The sequence below is a fragment of the Crocuta crocuta genome, unplaced genomic scaffold (genome assembly GCF_008692635.1).
Source record: "Crocuta crocuta isolate KB4526 unplaced genomic scaffold, BGI_CrCroc_1.0 scaffold518, whole genome shotgun sequence".
NCBI classification, from domain to species: domain Eukaryota; kingdom Metazoa; phylum Chordata; class Mammalia; order Carnivora; family Hyaenidae; genus Crocuta; species Crocuta crocuta.
The window spans coordinates 1,141,642-1,164,906 of record NW_027530514.1 but is presented as its reverse complement, the minus strand read 5'-3'; the positions used below and the strand labels follow the sequence as shown (position 1 = coordinate 1,164,906).

General features: G+C 36.8%; 1 long non-coding RNA gene and 1 pseudogene across 1 annotated transcript in view; both read left to right on the top strand.

Annotated features, from left to right (window-relative positions):
- Positions 1-23,265, top strand: part of LOC144234087 (uncharacterized) — a 266,372-nt gene that overhangs the window by 163,056 nt on the left and 80,051 nt on the right. The window lies entirely within an intron of this gene.
- On the top strand, positions 3,267-3,849 carry LOC144234105 (large ribosomal subunit protein eL19 pseudogene; annotated as a pseudogene).

The following is a 23,265-nucleotide window of genomic DNA, read 5'->3' as shown; positions in this document are numbered from 1 at the left end:
TGTGGTTAGAGCCTAGTTTCAGGAATTATCAACCATTTATGGCTCTGAATATAATTTCTAGCTCTGGAATTTAGTGGCTGTATTCACCTCTCTGAACATTGGTGTCCCCGTGTGTGATTATAGATAATAGTTACTCTACAAGTGTGTCAGTTATCAATTCATTGTTTCTCAGTTCCATATGCATCCTTTAATACATGCTCTGTGATAAAGGAATTCTTTTTTCTTTTTTTAGCATTAAATTGGGGCCAATGCTAAATTTTCCTGATAGAGGGTACTAGAATGACACTAAGGAGAAAGAGGTTTCTTAGGATTTTGGTGTGGGTTGGGGAGATCAGCAATGTGGATGTGAGGACATTTCGTGCAGCCTGCTCCAGTCACAGGCCCAGATGCCATATCTCTGATTTTGCAGCTCTGCATAATGATATTCTTTCTGCAGACCTCTCGACACAACCCAGAAGTCTATCAGCCTGTATGCAGCCACCAGGGGCAGGGCAATACATAATAGGTAGTGTTCCTTCTTCAGGTCTCCTGCATTCCTCACACCCTGATGACCTCTGCTCTGGCCAGCACCAGACTCTCACTTCACACCCAGGCCAGTTGCTGAGAGTCTGCTTTCTGCCTACACTATGGAAGATGGTCTCCAGACCTACTTCAGCCTGGCCAGATTAGCAAACTGCTCTGCTGTCCAGTGACTAAACTATATCTTTTCCAGTAAGGGCTGATCCTCCTTCAAGTTTGTCCTTCCTTGAGGATTCTCCCTCAGCCTTGGCATACTATGCAGAGTTTCTTCTGATATTACAGTTATTCTTTCATCTTAGTTTAATTATTCTTTATATTAACTTCCCCTGTTTAAACCACTGTACTATCTCCTGATTGGACCGAGACTGCTACAACAGCAAGTTTATCATAAGGATAACATAAAACAACATTTGGCATATAAATGATAGCAATTACAGCTAATCTTGTTTCTTCTTCCCTCTCTCCTTATAACACAAACCCAAAAGCTTCTTTATATGAATGTGTGTGTGTGTGTGTGTGTGTGTGTATTTGATATCTGCTGTGTATGTGTGAGATTCTGTTTACAAAATGCTGGTTATGTTTCCCCTTATTCATTTTCTACTGTCAATTATTAACAGAAATGTAGAATTTAGATTTGGAAGTCAGATTTAAGACCATCTAGTCCAACTGCACATAAATAAATTGAGTAACTGGAAGGCTAAGGTTCTTGTTCAAGGTCACACAGTTAATTCTGGGTGGAACCTGTATTATAAGATGTTGTCTATCCTGAGGAAATGTCCAGCAGTTTTCTCTATAGCTGGAACTCACTCTCCATACAAGTTTAAAATACACAGTAATCTAGATGGCTGTATTAGTTTCCTGGGGCTGCCATAACAAATCATCACAAGCTGGGTGGTTTCAAACAACAGGAATTTATTCTCTTACAGTTCTGCAGACCATACCTCAAACTCAGGCAGGGCTCTGCTTTCTCTGGGTGTCTAGCAGAGCATTGTTCTTTGCCTCTTCCAGATTCTGGTGGCTGTCTGCATTCTCAGACTTGTGGCTGTATCATTGCTTTTGTCTTCAGATTGTCTTTTCTTCTATGTGTTTGTTTCTTCTCTTTGTGCCTCTTATAAGGACACTTGTTATTGGATTTAAGACCCACCTGCATAATCTAAAATTATTTTCTCAAGATCCTTAATTACATTTGCAAAGACCCTTTTTCCAAATAAGTTAATATACAGCTTCTAGAATTTGGGACATAGAATATCTTTTTTGTGGCCACCATTCAGCCAACAGCAATATATTTTTTAAACAAATTTAGATTCCTGAGGTACCATAATATATTACTCCATTAGCTCAGTTAATAAGCCCAGAAATGTTTTCCCAATAGTTATTTATTCCATAGACGTATTACTTACTGAAGTGATTTTCTTAGGCTTTGTGCTAATAGTCATGCTATGTGAACTTAAACTAGGAAACATTTAGTCTTTTCACTATTATGCATTACAGCCCAGTGTTTCATGTCACAACAAGCTGATCCTAATGCAAACTCACGTATGAGGGGGAGTAGGTAATGATGCAATGTCATCTACCCTAAATTAATATTTTTCCCATATAGTCAGGCAGGTACTTCCTTCCACTGATATATGAGACTAGTTAAGATTTAGAGAATATATTTGAATATCCGAGAGCTTGTATGAGGTATTAGGATGTCTGGGAAGAATGTGGGTTAGGTATCACGTGGACTAGTCTGTTTGTATATTCTATAGATATTTAACCGCCAAATTCCTTCAGTGCTTCAAACTTAACTCATTATTTCTGTACATGTTAAACTGACAGGCTACAGATTTCCTCTTAAATTCCATAATTTTTCCCGTTTTCTTCCTCTTATATCACTTCATATTAATCCCATTTAGGTAGAAGTGTTTTTTAATATTCATTAAATTAAATGAGGTTTATTTTGAACATAATAAGCACTGCTTGAGCATTAAGACTATGTGCTCTGGCTGTGAAAGAGGGAGAAACACATGTTTCTCACATAGAAAAGTTGGTTTAAAGATATGTGTTAGATTCAGGAGAATACTTCTATTATTACTAATTAATTCTGGAATGTAGACAGTTGGGAATGCAGGGAAACTACCCCTTCTCACCACCCAAACTGGCTACAACTACATAAAATTGTGTTCTCTGTTAAGTCATTTTGTTCTATTTCTTACTGGTACTGGTGGTAATGAAGGGGTAGGATTTTGAAAAAAATATATTGGTGGCTATCTTTTCTTTCCCATATGTTTGTGTTTATTATTTGAGCATATGTCAAGAGTGATGACTTTTTCTAAGCCAATTTTGACTTTTAAGATACAAATTAAGCTGAATTGACTGAAAACTAAATTCTGATGATTGTATTTGTCAAACTAAATGTCAAAGCACAGAAAAATGTATCTTCTTGTAACAGCTAAAAACAAAAAAATAAAATAAAACTAAACCCTGCCTCCTAGAAAACAGAATTCCATACATGGAATATTTTTCTTTCTTTCTGACAGTTAGATGACATTGAATATCACCAATTATTCCTATATATGTTTTTGAACAAGAAAAACTCAGAATCCGTTCTCCATGCACTTATATTCAAAAGACCTCAATAAGGACAAAGCCATGAGTATTCATTCTTGACACACAAATGCCTTGGACATCTGCCCTCTTTCTGTCTACAGGGGTCTCTTGAAATACAAAGCCCTTTTGCTTTCCATTTGCCTGTGGCTGCAGCCATGAGCATGCTCACGCTTCAGAAGAGGCTTGCCTCCAGTGTTCTCTGCTTTGGCAAAATGGATGTCTGGTTGGACCCCATGAAACCAATGAAATCACTATTGCCGACTCCTGTCAGCAGATCCAGAAACTGATCAAAGATGGGCTGATCATCTGGAAGACTGTGACTATCCATCCCAGAGTTTGCTGAGGGAAAAATGCTTTGGCCCACCAGGAAGGCAGGCACCTGGAAATTGGTTATAGAAAAGGTACTGCCAAGGCTCGAATGCCTGAAAACGTAACCTGATGAAGAGGATGAGAATTCTCCACCAGATGCTTGGAAGATACTCTGAATCTAAGAAGATTGACTCACATGTATCACAGCCTATACTTGAAAATGAAGGGTAATGTGTTCAAAAACCAGCAGATTCTCTGGAACATATCCACAAGCTGAAGGCAGACAAGGCTCATAAGAAGTTTCTGACTGACCAGGCGGAGGCCTGCATATCTAAGACCAAGGAAGCATGGAAGCATGGTAAAGAGCAGTTCCAAGCCAAGGAGGAAATCATCAAGATTCTATCAAAGGAGGAAGAGACCAAGAAATAAAATCCCTTCTCTTTTGTCTCTACATAGTGGCCTCAGCAATTACACAGATCAGTTATTCAATAAAACAAACATTTATCTGGGAAAAAAAAGAGAAATACAAAGCCATTTTAATTCTTATGATTTCAGGGACACTTGGCTGGCTCAGTCAGTTAAGTGCCTGACTTCGGCTCAGGTCATGATCTTGTGGTTCTTGAGTTTGAGTCCTATGTTGGGCTCTGTGCTGACAGCTCGAAGCCTGGAGCCTGATTAGGATTTTGTGTCTCCCTCTCTCTCTGCTCCTCCCCTGCTCATTCTCTGTCTCTCTCTGTCTCTCTCTCAAAAGCAAATAAACATTTTAAAAATTTTAATTCTTATGATTTCAGATGGAAAATCCCTGTCAGGATCTGTAACTACCTTTTTCCCCAGGAAGATGTTGACAAACAACAGCAATACTAATAGTGAGAGATTGAAGGGAACCTAACAAGGAGGAGCTACTTGTGTTTGAGAACCTGGAAGACTTCTCTGTTTTGCTATGTTCACAGCCCAATTGATGAATGGATCTCCAGGAAGATGAGAAGGGGATGGGTCAGAAAATAGAGGTTCTCCAGCTTGAATAAAGATGTTATTCATGTTTTCCAATACTGTGCTCTCAGACCCTTGCTTTCCCCTTTCCTTTGCCTGTATCTTTTTCCTATTCTATCCTGGCCATGATCCTTCTATAGCTCCTCTTCCACTGCATACCAAGAAAACCTAAACATTCATTCATTTAACAAATATTAATTGGGTTTAATTATGTGCTCTATACTATGTTAGATGATGGATATAGAATAATGAGTAAACAAAATGTTAGTTAACATGGAGTTTCTAATCTAGCAGTTAAGTTAGATTCTGAAGTGAGAAAGTTTAAAGAGATAGACAAATATCTAAAGTGTTTTTTTGGAAAGCTGTCTGCATAACACACTATATAAATCCCCTGGGTTTTTAAAGATAAAGAAAATAAAAGTAGTGGTTTTTAAAATTCAAGTTTTCTATATTGGGATTTGTGTATCTGGGTAACAACATAAGATGAATGCAGTGACTGAGAAAAATCAGAAGACTAGCCTACAAAAGGTAGGGTAAAGGGGCTGCCCCTTTTCCCCCCGATTAACTCATCATCTCTCTCTACCTTTCTCTTTGGCAAGTAAATATATAAAACTTTGCTAAGCAATTGAAGCTAAATTATTATCAGCTTAATATAGATTGTTATAACTATTAGGTGTATTATGAAAGTCTCATGGCAATGACAAAGCAAAGCCTTTAATAAATACAAAAAATAAAGACAAAAGAATCAAGGCTAACACTACAAATATAATCAATTCATAAAGACAGTAAGGGAGGAAGAAAAAACAAAAGAACTACAAAACAATAAGAAAACAATTAACAAAATGTCAATTGAAGGTCTTTACCTATCAATAATTACTCTAAATGTAAATGGCTTAAATTCTTCAACTAAAAGACATAAATAGCTGAATGGATTTAAAAACTCAACTATTTTCTGCCTATAAGAGACTCAAATAAGCTTAAGGACACATATAGACTAAAAGTGAAGGGATGGAAAAATGTATTCCATGCAAGTGGAAACCAAAAGAGAGCAAGGGTATCTATGCTTATATCAGATTAAACGGACTTTAAGTCAAAACTTCTAACAAGAGACAAACAAGGTCTTATGTAATGATAAAAGGGTCAGTTCATCAAGAGGCTATAACAGTTTAAGTATATATGCACCCAATATTAGAGCACCTAAATATTCTCAACAGTTATTAACAAATCTTAAGGCAGAAATAGACAGCAAGGTAATGATAGTTGGGAAAATCAATACCCCATTTAAACAATGGATAGATTATCCAGTTAGAAAATCAATAAAGAAATAGTGGACTTGAACTACACTTTACACCAAATGTACCTAACAGACATATACAAAATATTCTATCCAATAAGCATCAGAATACATATTCTTCTCAAGTATACATGGAACATTCTTCAAGAGAGATCATTTGTTAGGCTTTCATAAAACAAGTCTTAACAAATTTAGGAACGCTGAAATCATATCAAGTGTCTTTTCTGAACACAACCTAGGAATTAATATTGGAGGAAAGCTGGGAAATTCATAAATATGTGGAAATTGAACAACGTGTTTCTGAGCAACTAATGGGTCAAAGAAGAAATAAAAATAATCTTGTGACAAATGAAAAGCAACTTATGGGATGCAGCAAAAGCAGTTCTAAAAAGGCGAGTTAATAGCAAAAATACCTACAGTAAAAAAGAAAAATCTCAAACAACCTAACCTTATGCATTAAGGAACTAGAAAAAGAAGAAATTAAGTCTAAAGTTAGCAGAAATAAATAGAAAGTTAGCAGAAATAAATAGAAGCTAGAAAGACAATAGAAAAGATCACTGAAACTTTTTTGAAAAGATAATTAAAATTGACAAAACTTTAGCCAGACTAAGACAGAAGATGACTCAAATAAAATTGTAAATGAGACATTATAACTAATACCACAGAAGTACAAAGAATCATAAGAGACTACTATCAAAATTATATGCCAACAAATTAGATAACTTAGCATAAATGGATAAATTCCTAGAAACATACAACTTACTAAGACTAATCATGAAGTAATAGACAATCAGAACAGACCTCTAATGAGCAAGGAGATTGAGTCAATAACCAAAAATCTCTCAATAAATAAAAGCAGAAGACCAGACAACTTCACTGGTTAATTCTACCAAACGTTTAAAGAATAATTACTACCAACCCTTCTCAAACTGTTCCAAAAATTGAAGATAAAGGAACACTTCCAAACTCATTAAATCCCTGTTACTTAAGTCAGGTATGGAAACCATAAGAAAAGAAAATTACAGTCCAAAATCCCTGTTGAACATAGATGCAAACGTCCTCAACAAAATACTAGCAAGCCACATTCAAGAGCACATTTAAAAGTATCACACACCTGGGGCACCTGGGTAGCTCAGTCGGTTAAGCATCCGACTTCGGCTCAGGTCATGATCTCATGGTTTGTGGGTTCGAGCCCCGCGTCGGGCTCTGTGCTGACAGCTAGCTCAGAGCCTGGAGCCTGTTTCAGATTCTGAGTCTCCCTCTCTCTCTGACCCTCTCCTGTTCATGCTGTCTTTCTCTCTCCCAGAAATAAATAAAAAAACATTTAAAAAAAATCACACACCTGATCAAGCGGGATTTATCCCTGGGATGATGTAAGGATGGTTCAACATATGTAAATCAATAAATGTAATATACCACATAAAATGAGTCATTTTAATAGATATAGAAAAAAAACATTTGATAAAATTCAATATCCTTTAATTATAAAAACTCTCAACATATTAGGTAATAAGGAATATACCTCAAGATAATTGAGGCCATATATGACAAGTCCACAGCTAACATCATACTCAGTGGTGAAAAGTTAAAATCAGGAATAAGACTAAGATTCCCATTTTCTCCACCTTTACCTCTACTGGAAGTCCAGCCAGAGAATTTAGGCAAGGGAGAAAAACAAAAACAAAAATGAAAGACATCCAAATTGGAAAGGAAGAAGTAAACCGTCTTTGTTTGCAGATGACATGATCTTATACATAGAAAACCCTAAAGTCTTCACTGTTACAACTAATAAGCAAATTCAATATAGGTGAAGGATACAAAATCAACATATACAAATCAGTTGTGTTTCTATACACTAACAACTGTCTGAACGAAAAATTAAGAAAAGAATCCCATTTACAATGGCCTCCAAAACAATAAAATGCTTTATCAAGGATGTTAAAGACCTGAAAACTATAAGACATTGATGAAAGAAATTGAAGAAAACACAAGTTAATAGAAAGATAGCTCATGTTCTTAGATTGCAAAAAAAAAAAGATGTTAAAATTTCCATACTAACCAAGGATATATAATGCAATGCCTACCAAAAATTCAATGGTATTTTCCCCAGAAATAGAATAAAACTATACTAAAGTTTGTATGCAACCACAAAAGATCCTAAATAGCCAAAGCAATCTTGAGAAAGAACAAACCTGGAGGCATCACACTTCCTGATTTCAAACTCTATTACAAAGCTATGGTAGGGGCGCCTGGGTGGCTTAGTCGGTTAAGCATCCGACTTTTGTTTAGGTCATGATCTCGCGGTTCGTGGGTTCGAGCCCCGCGTCGGGCTCTGTGCTGACTGCCAGCTCAGAGCCTGGAGCCTGTTTCAGTCTGTGACTCCCTCTCTCTCTGACCCTCCCCTGCTCACACTGCCTCTCTCTCTCTCCTAGAAATAAATAAAACATTAAAAAAAAATTTAAAAAGAAAAACAAAAAGAAACAAAGCTATGGTAATAAAAACAGCATGGTGCTGGCGTAAAAACTGGCACATAAACCAGTGGAAGAGAATAAACCCATGCACACGCAGTCCACTAATCTTTGACAAAGGCACCAAGAACATACAGTGGGGAAAAGATGGTCTCTTTAATAAAACTAGATATCCACATGAAAAAGACTGAAACTGGACTGCTATCTTATACCACTCAACAAAAATTAACTTCAAATGTGTTAAACATAAGACCTGAAAGTGTAGAACTCCTAGAAGATAGGAGGTTGACATTGATCCTAGGAGTGATTTATTGAATCAAACACCAAAAGCACAAGCAACAAAGGCCAAAAGAAACAAGTGGGTTTACATCAAAGCAGAGAGTTTCTGCACAACAAAGGAAACAATCAGCTAATTGAAAAAAAATAACCTATAGAATGGGAGAAAATATCCAAACCATATATTTGATAAAGAGTTGATGTCCAAAATATATTTTTAAAAAACTCATACAACTCATTAGTGAAAAAAGCAAATAATACAATTACAAAATAAGCAAAAGGCCTTAATAGACATTTTTCCAAAAAAGACATAAAAGTGGCCAGTAGGTACATGTAAAAGGGGTTCAACATCACTAACTATCAGGGAAATTGAAATAAAAACCATAATGAGATATTGCCTCACACCTGTTAGGATGACTATTATCAAAAGATAAGAGATAACAAAAGTTGGTGAGGATGTAAAGAAAAGGGACCCCTTATGCATTGTTGGTGGGAATGTAAATTGGTGCAGCTACAATGGAAAACAGTACGGAGTTTCCACACAGGAATATTATTCAGCTACAAAATAGAAGAAATTCTGCAATTTGTGACAACATGGATGAATCTGGATGACATTATGCTAAGTGAAATAAGCCAGACAGAGAAAGACAAATACTTAATCTATCACCAACATGTGGCATCTTAAAAAAAAAAAAAAGGAAAGAAAAAAAACTGATTTCTTAGGAATAGAAAATAAAATAGAATGGTGGTACCAGGGGTAGGAGGAAGGGAAAAATGAGGAGATATAGATCAAAGAGTACGCACTTTGAAACATTCAGTTAAAAAAATAAGTTCTGAGAATCTAATATACAGTATGGTGACTATAGTTAATAATATGGTATTGTATACTTGGAGGTTGCTGAGAGTAGATCTTAAGTGTTCTTACAACACACACCACAAAATATTAATTGACAATGTGGAGTGATGGATGTGTTAATCATCTTGATCTTGGTAATCATTTCTCAATATATACTTATACCAAATTATCACATTGTATGCCTTAAATGTATACAATTCCATTTGTCAATTATTCCTCAATAAGATTTGAATAAAAAGAAAGTAAATACAAAATATGTACAAAAATGTTAAAGCAGCTTATGTTACTTGATATTTGTAGTAGGATGGCTTTGCATAATCAGAGAGGCAAACAAATATTCATTTAAAGATTTTCATTATAGTGTTCATAATAGTGAGAAATAAGAAACTCTAAAGTTCCAAACATAGGGTATTATTTTAATAAATTATGCAATATGTTTGCTATAAAGGCTTAAGAGTATTTAGAGCAGTACATAGAATTTTATGTGTTATATATTATTCCAATCTTATATTTATAAAAATTATTGATCCTCAAAAAGTTTTAAGAAAGTAAAAGGAAATATAATAAAATTTTAATATCTGGAGTGAGTGGAATTAGGAGTGTTATTTCTTTACATGCTATTTAATTTTGATATTTTAAAAATCATATACATTATTTGAATAATCAGGAAAAACACTGTTACAAACACTATAATAACATTTATGAAAGTGTGTGNTTATAAAAATTATTGATCCTCAAAAAGTTTTAAGAAAGTAAAAGGAAATATAATAAAATTTTAATATCTGGAGTGAGTGGAATTAGGAGTGTTATTTCTTTACATGCTATTTAATTTTGATATTTTAAAAATCATATACATTATTTGAATAATCAGGAAAAACACTGTTACAAAAAATATAATACTCATGAAAGTGTGTTTCCCTTCATATAGCATATCAGGAGCTATTATATTGCAGGTGTTTTTTGTTGTTGTCAATGTCAGTACCTCACTGTTATCAATCTTCTACTGTTTTTTCTTTCTTCTTATATCCTTCTACTGCCTATTTATTTGGTGGTCTTATTTTTGGCATTTAAATATATATATATATATAACCAATTTCTTTAATTGTGTTTCTTTGACAATACATAAATTTTCATTTTTTCCTCTTCTTTCTTAGATATCTTGACTTTGTTGCCTTTGTTTGAAGCTTTTCATTTATTCACTTTAGAGCATGTGTCTTTCTTTTTTTTTTATTTTGTTTTTGTGGGGAGGATGTCTTCATATAGTAATTCAGAAATCTAAGAATACAGAATACAAGCTCAGTTTATTTACTGTATACTTTATGTTTAAGTAATTCTTTAAGTTTTATAAGTAGGAAATATTTTGGATTCAACCTATGTATTCTTGCTTTTGTGTCCTGCATTCAAAAGTGAATGAGCTTAGGTTTGGAGGGGCTAGGTAATTAATTGGCCTGGAGTCTGAGACTTTGTTAACTGCGAAGATGTTGAGTATTGCAGTGTTTCTTCTATATCAGATGCTCCTGTTCTTCCTTCCTCTGCAACTTCCCTTCCTAACCCATAAAAATGGTGTTAACTTTCAGTTCCCTAATAGAAAACATGTTATCATGCCATGAAGTCTCTTTGCAGGATGAGAGGATTATCATTCAATGGGCAAAATCTGAAAGAGACATATGTAATATCAAAACCAAATGCTAGAATGTATGTTATATTTATCATCATCAACAAATTTATTGATGCTGATTATTTTAATGCCAAAAAATATATATAAGGGTTTCTACTGTGATTGTGTCTGTTTGACTATGACAAAGACTGATCTCATTTTCCTACCCACCTCACAAAGCTGCCCCATCTAGCCTATTGAACAAGCCAGAAATCGGGTATTCTTCCCCTCCCTCTCCTTCACCCTTTTTATCCAGTCCACCACAAGGCACTGACAGTGTTAACTCCCAATGATCTCTTGAATCCATTCACTTCTCTGCCTCCTTTATCACTGCCTCCCCTCCCACCAATTCCAGCCCTATCATCTCCTAGGGGCCCCTGTAGAACCTCCAGACATCCACCTTCACTCCCAAAGTGTTTTTCGGGAAATGCAGATCCCATCACTAGACTCTCCTGCCAACAAATTCAGTGGCTTCCTTTGCTCTAAGGGTAAAAGGAAAATACTTAACATGGCCCTCAAGGCCATGCTCTGTTCATTTTTGTCTCACTCTATCCTTGCTCTTGCCAGCGTTAGGTTTCCAGTCCTTGGTACTCACTGTGTCCCCCTCGCCTCCAGCATTGTGCATATGTTGTTTTCTCTGCCCAGAGTACATTTCCCACATCCTTTCCCTCTAAGGGACTCCTACTCAGTCTTCAGATCTTTGTGTAATCTTTGCTTCCATCCTGCCATGGGACAAAATTTCACTATTCTATGCTGTTATAGCTCTTTGCCTCGTGCCTTTCCAGTGGGCTCACTATTGCCATTTTACATTTATTTGTGAGCTAGTTTGATTAATGTCTTGTTTCTATTTGACTGCAGGCCCTAGTTTTGCTCCTGGCATGTAGATTTTGCTCAGTAACCTTTGGTGGAATGAGTAAATCAATGACCGTGTATTTAGTATTCCACAAGAACTACATTTATATTAGAGAGCCACATTTGCTTCCCCTGGTGCTTATAGGAAGGGGTGATTTCCATACAAGCAGATATTTATCCTTTAACTTTAGGGTTGGAGAAAATGACTCAACCATGTGGGCTGTTGAATCCCAAGGTATGCACTATCCAAGCTCAGATGGGTACTGAGTGACACTCAGTGATCCTTAACACATGCTTGTGCAGCATCCTCTCCCATTCCCCACAGCAGCTCATCCACCTTCTTCTCTTTGGCTTGACGACTATGTTCACATGGCCTTCATCATTCTCAGCTGTAGTCATCTCCCTAGACAAAAGCAACTCTACCAATTTCGAAATCCCTCCCTGTACACACATCTGCACTTGTTCCTGTCCTAATCCCCTTCCCGTCTGTCAGATACTAGTCTGTGTACTTGTGTTCTAAAGCCCACACCCTCTCATTCCCTGAGTGCCTCCTTGGGTCAACGTATCAGTCTTTCTTGTGTTATTTTCATCTCCTCTTCCACTGGCTTTAATCCCCCAATATACATACCTTATAAACAGAAATGTTACAAACAAAACATAATATATAAATACACCATAACAAAACCAGAAACTCCTTTTTGTAAGGTGTGAGAAAATTAGATGCACCTTATTCTTAAAGTCTGAACATTTGAATTTTGCTAAAATCATCTTCACCAGTTGTGCCGTAATATTTTCTCTCTCCTGAACCCTCCAGCTTCTCTTCCCCACTCCACTGTTCTTAGTCATTACCTTTATTTACTATTTTACAGAGAAAAATAGAAGCCAACAAAAGAAAACTTAGAGAAATTCTGCACTGTTGACCTGTCAGCATCTGAGTCTGTATACTCTGCCTACTTCCCAGTAAAGAGCTGTCCCTGATCCTAGTTAAGACTAGTGCCCATAACTTGTGCAAAAGATCCTATCTTTGCTTTCTTTAAGGACATAATTATTTTCTGAATAATCAATTTTTTTTTCATTTTTTATTTATTCCCATAATCTGGGAAATATTTTTGGGAAAATGTCCCATCTTAAAAAAAAAAAAAACAAAAAACAGCACAACAGTAAACTCTCTTAACTGCATAGAACTAGTTCTCGCTGAGGCCATTGCTGACTTCTGCATTGCTAAATTCAATGCTTAATTCTCAGTCATCCATGTTCTTGAATTATGAGTGGCATTTGAGAGAGTTGATCTCTTCTTCTTCCTTAAAATATCTTATTCATTTTCTTTCCAACACACTACTTTCTGAGTTTTTCTCTGTCCTCTATTCATAGACTCCAGTGCAGGTTCCTTCTCACCCCCCAAACTCTCAATACCGTGGTGCCCTGTGACTCCATTCGTGTATTTCTATTTTTTACCATCTACCCTTGCACTAGTCAGCCTCATCTAGCACTCTGGCTGAGGATAATATCTGTATGCCAGTGATTTCTAATTTTATATCTCCATTCTCTCCCCTAAAGTCCAGGTTTGGGCATTCAATGACCTACATAATTAGTAACTACACTTGGATGTCTAATAGCAATCTCAAACTGTATCTGGTAAAAGTCAGATCCTTGATTCCAGACCTCCCTTCTTGAAATCTGTTTCTCCTCTAGTACTCATTTTTGCAAAAAGCAATCCCATTCTTGTTGTTCAAGCTAAAAGCCTTAGAGCTTTTCTTGCCTTCTGGTTTTTTTTTTAATCACATCTCACATATGATCCATCAATAAATCTTTTTGGCTAAACCTTAAAAACATATTGAAAATCTGACCACTCTGGCCACTTTTGCTATTACTACCTACCATCTGAATTATTATAACTTCATAAGTGGTCTCCTGCTTTTGCCGTTCCTCTCCCCACCCCAGACACACACACACACACACACACACACACACCATCTGATCTTCACAAAGCAACCAGAGATATTTTTGAAATAATTATAAATATTACTGATACAAAGATGTGTACAACACAATTTGCATATAATAATAAAATACACACAGAATGCTTTTGATTTTTGGCAAAACCTATAACTGCTTAGTATTTCCACACTATTAAAACAACTTAGTTGTTAAAGTCCAGATAAGTTATACTAGTAATAAAGGTGATAGAGTCATTTAATGTGATGTCTTATGGTACCAGGAGTTCGCAAATTACAGACCACAGACCAATTGCGTCAGAATCACTTAAGGGACCTCAGAAGAAGATAGGTTCCTAGGACCCACTCCAGACTACTGAGTCAGAATCTCTAGGGTTTGGGAACTAAGAATATGTAATTTTTTAAAGTCTACAAATTTAAAAACCACAGCGCTATACCATGTCCCAATGACTGTTATCTCACCTTTATTTGAAATACTTTAGTGCTAAGAAACTTGATCAGAGAGATCTTTTTAAAACGTAAGTTAGATATTGTCACTCGTATACTGCAAACCTCTCAAATGGCTTTCTATAAAGTAAAAGCCTAAGTTCTGAATTTAGATGCTTTAGGTCCCTGCTACTTCTCCGGTCTCATTTCCTTCTACTTTCTCCCTCCTCCGTTCTGTTCTAGCCACATTAGTCTCTTTGCTGTATCTTGAACACCCTGAGCACAGCCTCAGCCAAGGGCCTTTGCATGTAGTTGCTGATTTCCTTTCCCTGGAACACTCTTCCGCCAGATAACTTCATGACTTTACCTTTACTCTGGTATTTTTTTCAAATGTCACTTCATCAGCAATGCCTTCATGACCAACAGATATAAAACAGCCCCCCTCCCACTCTACCCTCAGGGTATCCTAATTTCTCTTTTGGTGCTTTATTTTTCTTTGCAGTATAGTATTTGTCCTAAGCTGCTCTCCTCTAGAAAGATTTACTTTTTTTTTCCTTTAATATTTATTTATTTATTTTGAGGGAGAGAGAGAGAGCATGAGCAGGGATAGAACAGAGAGAGAGAGAGAGAGAAGAGAATCCCAAGCAGGCTTCGTGCCATCAGCACAGCCCAGTGTGGGCTCAAACTCATGAACTGTAAGACCATGACCTGATCTGAAATCAAGAGTCAGATGCTCAACTGACTGAGACACCCAGGCACCCCAGATTCCTTTTTCTAGAAAAAAGAAAAAAAGAAAAAAAAGAAAAAAGAAAGATTCACTTCTGCTTGCTACTTGATGAGTACTTTCTTATCCTTAAAACTACTCCAGGTCAAATCCTAGAATTTCAAAATTCCCTTCTCTACCCACAACCCTCCCATCTGTTCACTAATCATGCCTTTTCATAGTTCTTGTGGTGATGCCTCTTATTTCCACATTGTTTCTTTCTTGGTTGGACTTAGCTGCTTGACTGACTCCTACCTATAACCCCACTCTTGCATGCACCCCTCCCTCACTATTTGTTTCCCCAGTGTAGGGCTCATGAACATTCCTACAAGAAGGCCCGGTGCTAATTGTGCCCAGTGGTTATCCCCTCGCTAATCAGTGTTTGGCCTGAGGCCACACTTCTTCGTTACTGGCCGGTAACAAAGGCCAGTCATCTCCCTGACTTTCTGTAGTATCCTTTTTTTACAGTGACTATTCTCAACCTTCCCACTCCCCTTATGGATCTAGTTCTAGCAGGGGTGCCTGGGTGGCTCAGTCAGTAACATGTCCCACTCTTGATTTTAATTCAGATCATGATCTCACCATTCATGAGATTGGAGCCATGTATCCGGCTCTCTGCTGACAGTGTAGACCTGCTTGGGATTCTCTCTCTTCCTCTCTCTACCCCTCCCTCACTCTCTAGCTCTTTTTTTCAAAATTAATAAATAAACTTAAAAAAATAGTATATAGTTCTACTCCACTGTTTATGAAAAGGTCCCTTCTGCTTTATCTCATGGGTGGATAAAGATCACCAATTCCTTGATTTCTTTGTTCTACACAAAATAAGATAACAAACACTAAGCAAAACAAAAAATCCCTGGACATTTGCGGCTCTCTGTTGACTCATACCTCTACAGAAGTTGTTTCCTGTGGGGCACCTAGGTGGCTCAGTCAGATAAGCAACTGGCTGTTGATCTCCGCTCAGTCATGATCTTTTAAACCTCTGTGCTAAAAGCTTGGAGTCCACTTGGAATTCTCTCTCCCTATATCTGTCCCCTTCTCCCACATGTGCACATGCACTCTCTTTCTCTTAAAATAAATAAACTTAAAAAAAAAAAAGAAGTCATTTCCTGTGATTTGTTATCACATTCTTTGATTACCTTCTACTCTCAATCACTTTCTTACCACACTGATTCTTCTTCACAAACTTTGGAAGGATATTTTTCAAAATTAATAAATACTCAAACCAAAGACCAAAACCAAACAAAATTCCAGTACATTCTCTCTGCTATGGCCAAGAAGATTTTCCCAAACACAATGTGGCTGTGTATCAGTTTGCCCTTCCATGTACCTCATTTCACTTTTCAAGACTTAGGATGCATGTGAAACTCTCATAAGATTGGTCTCTATGGCCCCTCTTTCCCCAGCTGCCCTCCTTTGTTGATTCTACACCTTTGTCTCCCTTCTACGATAGTCTAACTTCTTAAAAGAAAAAGTTCCACTTCCTAACTAACCTCAATCCCCACTCCTTCCTTCCTGCCTTCTTTTCTTCTTTAGCATTCCAGAAAGTCTGCTCTCAGGAAGGTCACTAGTGATCCCAAAGAATGAGTCATAGCAAATCTAGTGGTCTGTGCTCTATTCTCATCATTCACTGTGCTGATGACACTGTCCAACTTTCTTCTTAAAATTTTTCTTTTCCGTTGATTTTCAAAGAATGAATTACTTTTTTGATTTTTCCTCCTATCTCTGAGTTTATGCTATTTATGTCTTCTTTCTGGGTCATCTTTCTTTTTTTACCCCCTAAATATAGATTTTCTCTCAAAGTTCTCTCCCATGTACAGTTGACCTTTGAACCATGTGGGAGTTAGGAACACCAACCCCTGTGTGGTCAAAAATCCACATATAACTTTTGATTCCCCAAAAACTTAACTACTAAGAGCCTACTCTTGACTGGAAGTCTTACTAATAACATGAACAGTCAACACAAATTTTGCCTGTTATATGTATTATATACTGTATTCTTACAATAGAGTAATCTAGAGAAAAGAAAATGTTATTAAGAAAACAAGGATTCTGGGGTGCCTGGGTGGCTCAGTCAGTTAAGCGTCTGACTTTGGCTCATGGGTTCAAGCCCTGCTTCGGGCTCTGTGCTGACAGCCAACTGAGAGACTGGAGCCTGCTTCAGATTCTCTGTTTTCATCTATCTCTGACCCTCCCCTGCTTATGCTGTCTCTCTCTCTCTCTCTCAGAAATAAATAAAAACATTAAAATAAAAAAGAAAACAAAGATTCTAAGCCAATGTTGTTTAAGGGTCAACTGTATTTTACTCTCTATACACATACCTGGATCTTTATTGCCTTTTTGTACTTCCAAAGGCCTTTGCTCTAAAAAGATTGCACTTGGTCAAGTCAAGTCTGCCTTTGGTAGTTCTAGACAACTTATTCCCTTTATTTCCAAGACTTTTTGCAGAAGGAGCTAAGAATTAATAACATTTATACCATCTTTCATGGCTACCAGTGTGGCTACTTATGCTAGATGCTTAGTATTGTTCAAATTGAATTAATGGATCCTAAGAAAGACAAAGTGATGGACTACGGAGTGCCATCTTGTTTTTTGATCATTGGCCAGGTCAGGGGTTTCAGGTTTTTGCACTCTCTGAGCCAAATTCTGGAATGGGTAACAAAGATGAACAAAGTAGCAAAACTTAATCATAGACCTGGCAAAATAAATCAGAATCATGTATCTAAACATAAATCAAATATACAGCCTATAGTGATCAGTCAAATTTAATCAGCATTTTACTTGCAAAAACTGTATATCATTTTTCTAATACATAGAGTAGAGCTCCATTATCACTTGATCAACCAACCAGCTAAATCACAAGGTTATTTTTTGTATGTGTTTGTTTTTGCTTTAAATATTATTTTAGCTTTCTGACTCTCTTACTGCTGCTAATGAATCAAGAGTTGGGAGATATAAAAGAATACTATTTTATCCTAGTTACTACAGCTATATCCCAGGCATGCACACAGAAATTCCATTTAATCTTCATACTGCAGCATGTAAGATATTATAATTTGCATTTTACAAATGAATAAAATGAGGCTTAAAAGGTTAGAAAACTCACCCAAGGTGAAACAGCTAGAAAAGGCAAAGCTCCAACACAATTGGGAGCTACCTGATGGCAATGCCCATGATAGAGTATGGTAGGAGTCAGAAACTCAGGGGCTGAATCCTTTTTTTTCAGAAGCGTTCTGTTTGGTTGACAGACTGTTTACATGTATTTCCACTTAATTGGAATATTTTTGGGGTGAGGGTTCCTCCAGGCCCAGGACTCACTCACTGTTGTTGTCAACTACTGATTCACACATTTATGTTGCCTGACACCTTCAATCATTTGAACTCTCCCCTTCCACATGATGAGGCATCCTCCCTGCCCTTACTGAATCTATTTGAGTGTTGGGGAAGGAAAGATTCAGAACAGAAACCAAGAAAAGATATACAATATTACAGTTGTAGTAGATGTTCAGAACTGTTTTAATGTTCCCCTTAAGTGCAAGAAATGTACAAATAAGCTGTAGCTCACATTTATCAAGCCACGTGCTGCAACCTGCACTATTTTTCAATCATCATTTGATTTATGCTTCCCATAACTCTCTGATGTGGGACTTTAATAACCCCCAATTTACCAGTGAGGCACCTGGGATCTGGAGATATTGGGTCATCGCCCAAGGCCACACACTGCCTAACTGATAGAGGCAGGGCTCCAACTGAACTCCAAATCCAAAAGCTTAGCCACTCTTCCGTACTGTTTCTGATTTAACTCATTATGGTGAAAAATAGACCTGTGGGGGACTTCTAGCAGGATTTTTAAAAATGAATTTTCTCGAAGCATAATATACATACAGAAAGATGCCACCTACCAGAAGTATGTCCTACAGTGAATTTTCACAAATGACCATACCCAGAGAATCAGGATCCAGATCAAGTAACCCCTTAATTCCCCACTTGTTCCTACTCTCAAGGCTAAACACTATTCTGATGTTCAATAGCATAAATGAGTGGTGCCTATTTTTCTGACAAATGGATTCATACAATATGCCTTCTTTTATGTTTGATTTCTCTCGTTTCTTACATTTGTGAAATTCATCCATATTGTGTGTACTTGTAGATCATTTCTTTTCATTGTGTTATAGTTTAATGGAATTTTATTATTGGATTTTGATTTTGTATTAAATAAAGATACTACTGATTTTTCTCTCCTGACACAGAAAAAAAATGATATTCAACTAGAGATTCCCCAAATACTATCATTTAAATAGATGCAAGAAAGTATTAAAAGGTGAAAGCAGACCATGCCAAAATAGTGCCCATATGTAAATCTATAGCAGTTTTGATGGGGAATGCCGTGTTCTGTTTTGGAAGACTAGAGGTTAACATTTATTTTCATAACCTGTTATGCATACTTATTGTACTTAAGAGGAATTGTTTATTCATGTATGTTTTGAAAGAGTCTTTGTATTCTGAGTCATGTATAATAGAATGTAAAATACTCTAAACAAAATTAATTATAAAATTTAAATATTAAAGTAAATCTCACATCCATGTTTTAAAATAAATTCTCTAAAAATAGGAATGATAAAAAGGAGTGAGTGATATGTTTTTGTTTAAATTTTTCAGATTGTATAATCATTTAAATTATTTTTCAGTTTTCTAATTGAAAAGTTTCCTTAAATAGTCCTTAAACTACCCAAATATGAATCTAAAGGAAATGAAAGCCATATTTCATCAGCATTGAGTTTTTTTTTCTTTTGTTAATATGCTGTATCCTCTAGATGTGTCTTTAACTGTAGACTTCCACCCCTCCACACAGAGGTCTAGTTTAAACCAAACCAATAGAAACTAATAGGTCTTCTAGTTGTAAACATTTTTTAGCAACAACTCATTCAGGCACAGAGAATGCATAGCATACAACAATTCTCATTTTAAAGTAATATCTCCACCAATTGCCCTGTTTTTAATTTTTGGTGCATGCCCATGACCCTACATGAACCTCTTTCCTAGTTCTGACCCACAGCTGTGCCCTAGTTACTGGTTTCCAGAGAATACTTAGGCCAGGTTTGCTCTGTGGCAGTCTTGCTTTGCTTGTTCTGGGTTAGATCCTCTGCCACAGCCCTGGCCTCCTCTGCCTGACACTGGTGTTTTGAACATGATGTTGAGCCTTTTGGTTGTATCAGCCCTCTTCTTGTCCACAGTTCAAAGACAGCTGATTGGTTGACAGCCTGGGAATTTGGTTTCCTTCACAGGAAACTTCACAGGAAGTTTATTCTGGTTGCTTGTCACACTGGAGCAGTCATTCTCAACCCCAGCTTGTAATTATAATCACGTAGGGTGTTTTTTAAACCTTCTGAAGCCCAATCCCAGATATTCTGAATTAATTGATATGGGGTGTGGACTGGATATTGGGATGTTTTCCTTTGAGAGAGAGAGAGAAAGAGAGAGAGAGAATCCCAAACAGGCTGCACACTGTCAGCTCTAGGCCCAATGCGAGACTCAGTCCCAGGACCCTGGGATCGTGACCTGAGATGATATCAACAGTCAGAGGCTCAACTGACTGAGCCACTTAGGTACCCCCAGATATTGGGATTTTTTTAAATGCATGTAGCTGTCAAAGTCAAACAAATTGGACACTAAAGTAAGGTCAGATTTTAATCAGTAATATACTGTTGCAATAGGGAAGAGTTCAGTGTGAATAGAACTCAACTTCAGTTTGTACAGAGGTGACTGGGCATTTTAAACAAAGAATGAACGAATAGAGAGTGAGGTGAGTGGGGTCTCACAAAAGTCAAGGGAGTAAAAATTACATAAAGTGGGAAGCAGGGGTTAGTCTATGTGAAACCTATCTGGGTTTGTTAACTGGCCCTTAAGGAAGTTAGGCCTGGAGACAGGGCCTATTTTTAGGTGTTGGCTGGAACAAACAGTTAATTCTTGTGATAGCCTTGAGTTTTCTTAGGTAGGCACTGTAAAGGGAATTTGGCTCATCCTAGGTGTGGTGTTGAGCTGTTAGAAACAAGTTAGTGGTTTGTTCGAGTCTTCATAGGCCAAAGTTAAGGCATGGTAGAGAAGAAGGCTCAAAGGAGCCTGGCTAGAGTTTGGTTGAGAGACTCTTTGTTACAGCCAAGTTTCAGAAATACTGATATAGAATTGTCACACTTGCCCTTCCCTTTACCTTGAAGTCCAAATTATTCTAAATATGAGATTAGTTCCTGCTATGACAAAGACTTTAGTATTACAGTGTTTTCTTATTTCTTAGTTTCTTTTTCCTCTCTTTGTCTATAAATTTTTTTGCCCAATTCTGATGAAGAATATACTTGCCTTGTCACCTAAGTTTCTAATCCTATTACCTATCTATTTGGATTTTCCTCCCATTACCTTGTTCCATTTTAAGATTGCACTTTATTCTTCATAGTTGGACCTTCTCAGGGAGCATTGATTCCCTGCTGTCACCATAGACCAAACCCTGATCCCATACTTGTGGCTCTTCTGTGAGCACTGGCCTCCAACCATTTGTCTACATCTCTCCTATACCTTGTTTGACTCACTTCCCTTCTCTTGGGTTCTTCCCTCTTACACTGAACTTTCTTTCTATACTATGGCTTAATGACATGGGGAGGCCTTACAGTTCACTGTAGAACAGTGAAAGTAGAGTTTCTCATTGGGGCTTCTCTAGGACTATTGGGGTTATCTTCTGATCACCTTTCCTCCTAATGTAGTACCTTACATTGACAGAGTTCTTGACAACATCAACTTATTAATTATAAAATAAACATTCATTGAATGTCTCATGAGTATATGCTTACTTTTATAAAGTAATTAAAAGTTGACAGTTATTACAACATTTTCAGCAAGAAGCAAAGAAGTCCATCATGTATAAACATCTTTTCTGAGTCAATTATCTACTATAAATTAAAAACTACAACAGAAGTGGTCTACAATATCCTTGATACTATCAAAACATATTCTAGAATCTGGACTGCTTAGGCAGGGTAAAGGTTAGTAGTATTACAAAAAGAATATAACCTTTTTGTTATTGAGTGTACATCATTTGGCAAGTGTTGTTTCTGCCCTTAAAAATATAGTTGAGTGGGGCACCTGGGTGACTTAGTCAGTTGAACATCCAACTCTTGGTTTTGGCTCAGGTCATGATCTGACAGTCATGAGATTGAGCCACACGTTGGGCTCCGACCTGTGAGTCTGCTTAAGATTCTCTTCCACTCTCTCCATCTACCCCTCCCCAACTGGTATGTGAGCTCTCTCTCTCTCTCTCTCAAAAAAACAAAACAAAACAAAACATTATATGTATACTGTTGAGTGTGATATTCCTGCACATCATAAAATAGTAACAGAATATATGACACATGAACACATATATGAGAGAGGGAGATGACAGGTAATGTAGAAACACCGAATCCCACAAAAAGTAACTCAGGTGAGGAGTGATGTATTTAGAAAAGTCTTATTGAGGAGGCACCATTTAAACTGTGCCATGAAGAGTGTGTAGAATTCCAGCAGGTGTGAAAGTGTGTCATGGACATTCCAGACATGGAACGCCAAGTTTAAGGGCAAAGGACAGTAGAAGGTCTGATGGGAGAAATTCACTGGGCTTAAATATTAAAGTGAGTGGTTTGAGAGAAATGTGTACTCAGTACATAACATAGAGTAAATATTCCCATAAAAGGCTGTCAAATGAGTTGAATGGACTGGTAGGAAAGATTCCTTAAGGAATTCACTAGGTGGCACTCTTTCTTCTTTGGCAGCATCTTCATGGTAAGTGGCAGAATATTTGGCATTATTGCTGACTTTGTGTGCTTCCTCCAGATATATTATGTAAATAGATATAATCTGAGGTAAGGTAGCCTTTTTGTCTCTGTGGATGGGTCACAGAATGCTAAGAGTGAGGATTTTCAGGTAACATGGAAAACACTAACAGAATAATTGAGATTCTTAGTGTATGTGTATTATGGTCTCGAATTCTTTTTGCCTTGATAAATTTTTGTCTCTATATAAAAAACTCCGTTTCAGTTCTTCATTTAAAGACGTCTTCTCCTGGGGAATGATTGTAAAAGTTTTTTGTGTATCTTGCATTTGTTTGAAACTCAGCTACTGAACCTGTTAGAAATAAAATTTATACCACCCTCCATTTTGGAAGCAGGAATATTAAAAAATAAGTTACTATAATCCTAAAGCCACACAGTAAAAAATATAATAGAAAAGGATTTTGAAAATACTTGGCTAATAACTTATAGTCACAATCAATTTGATGTGTTTT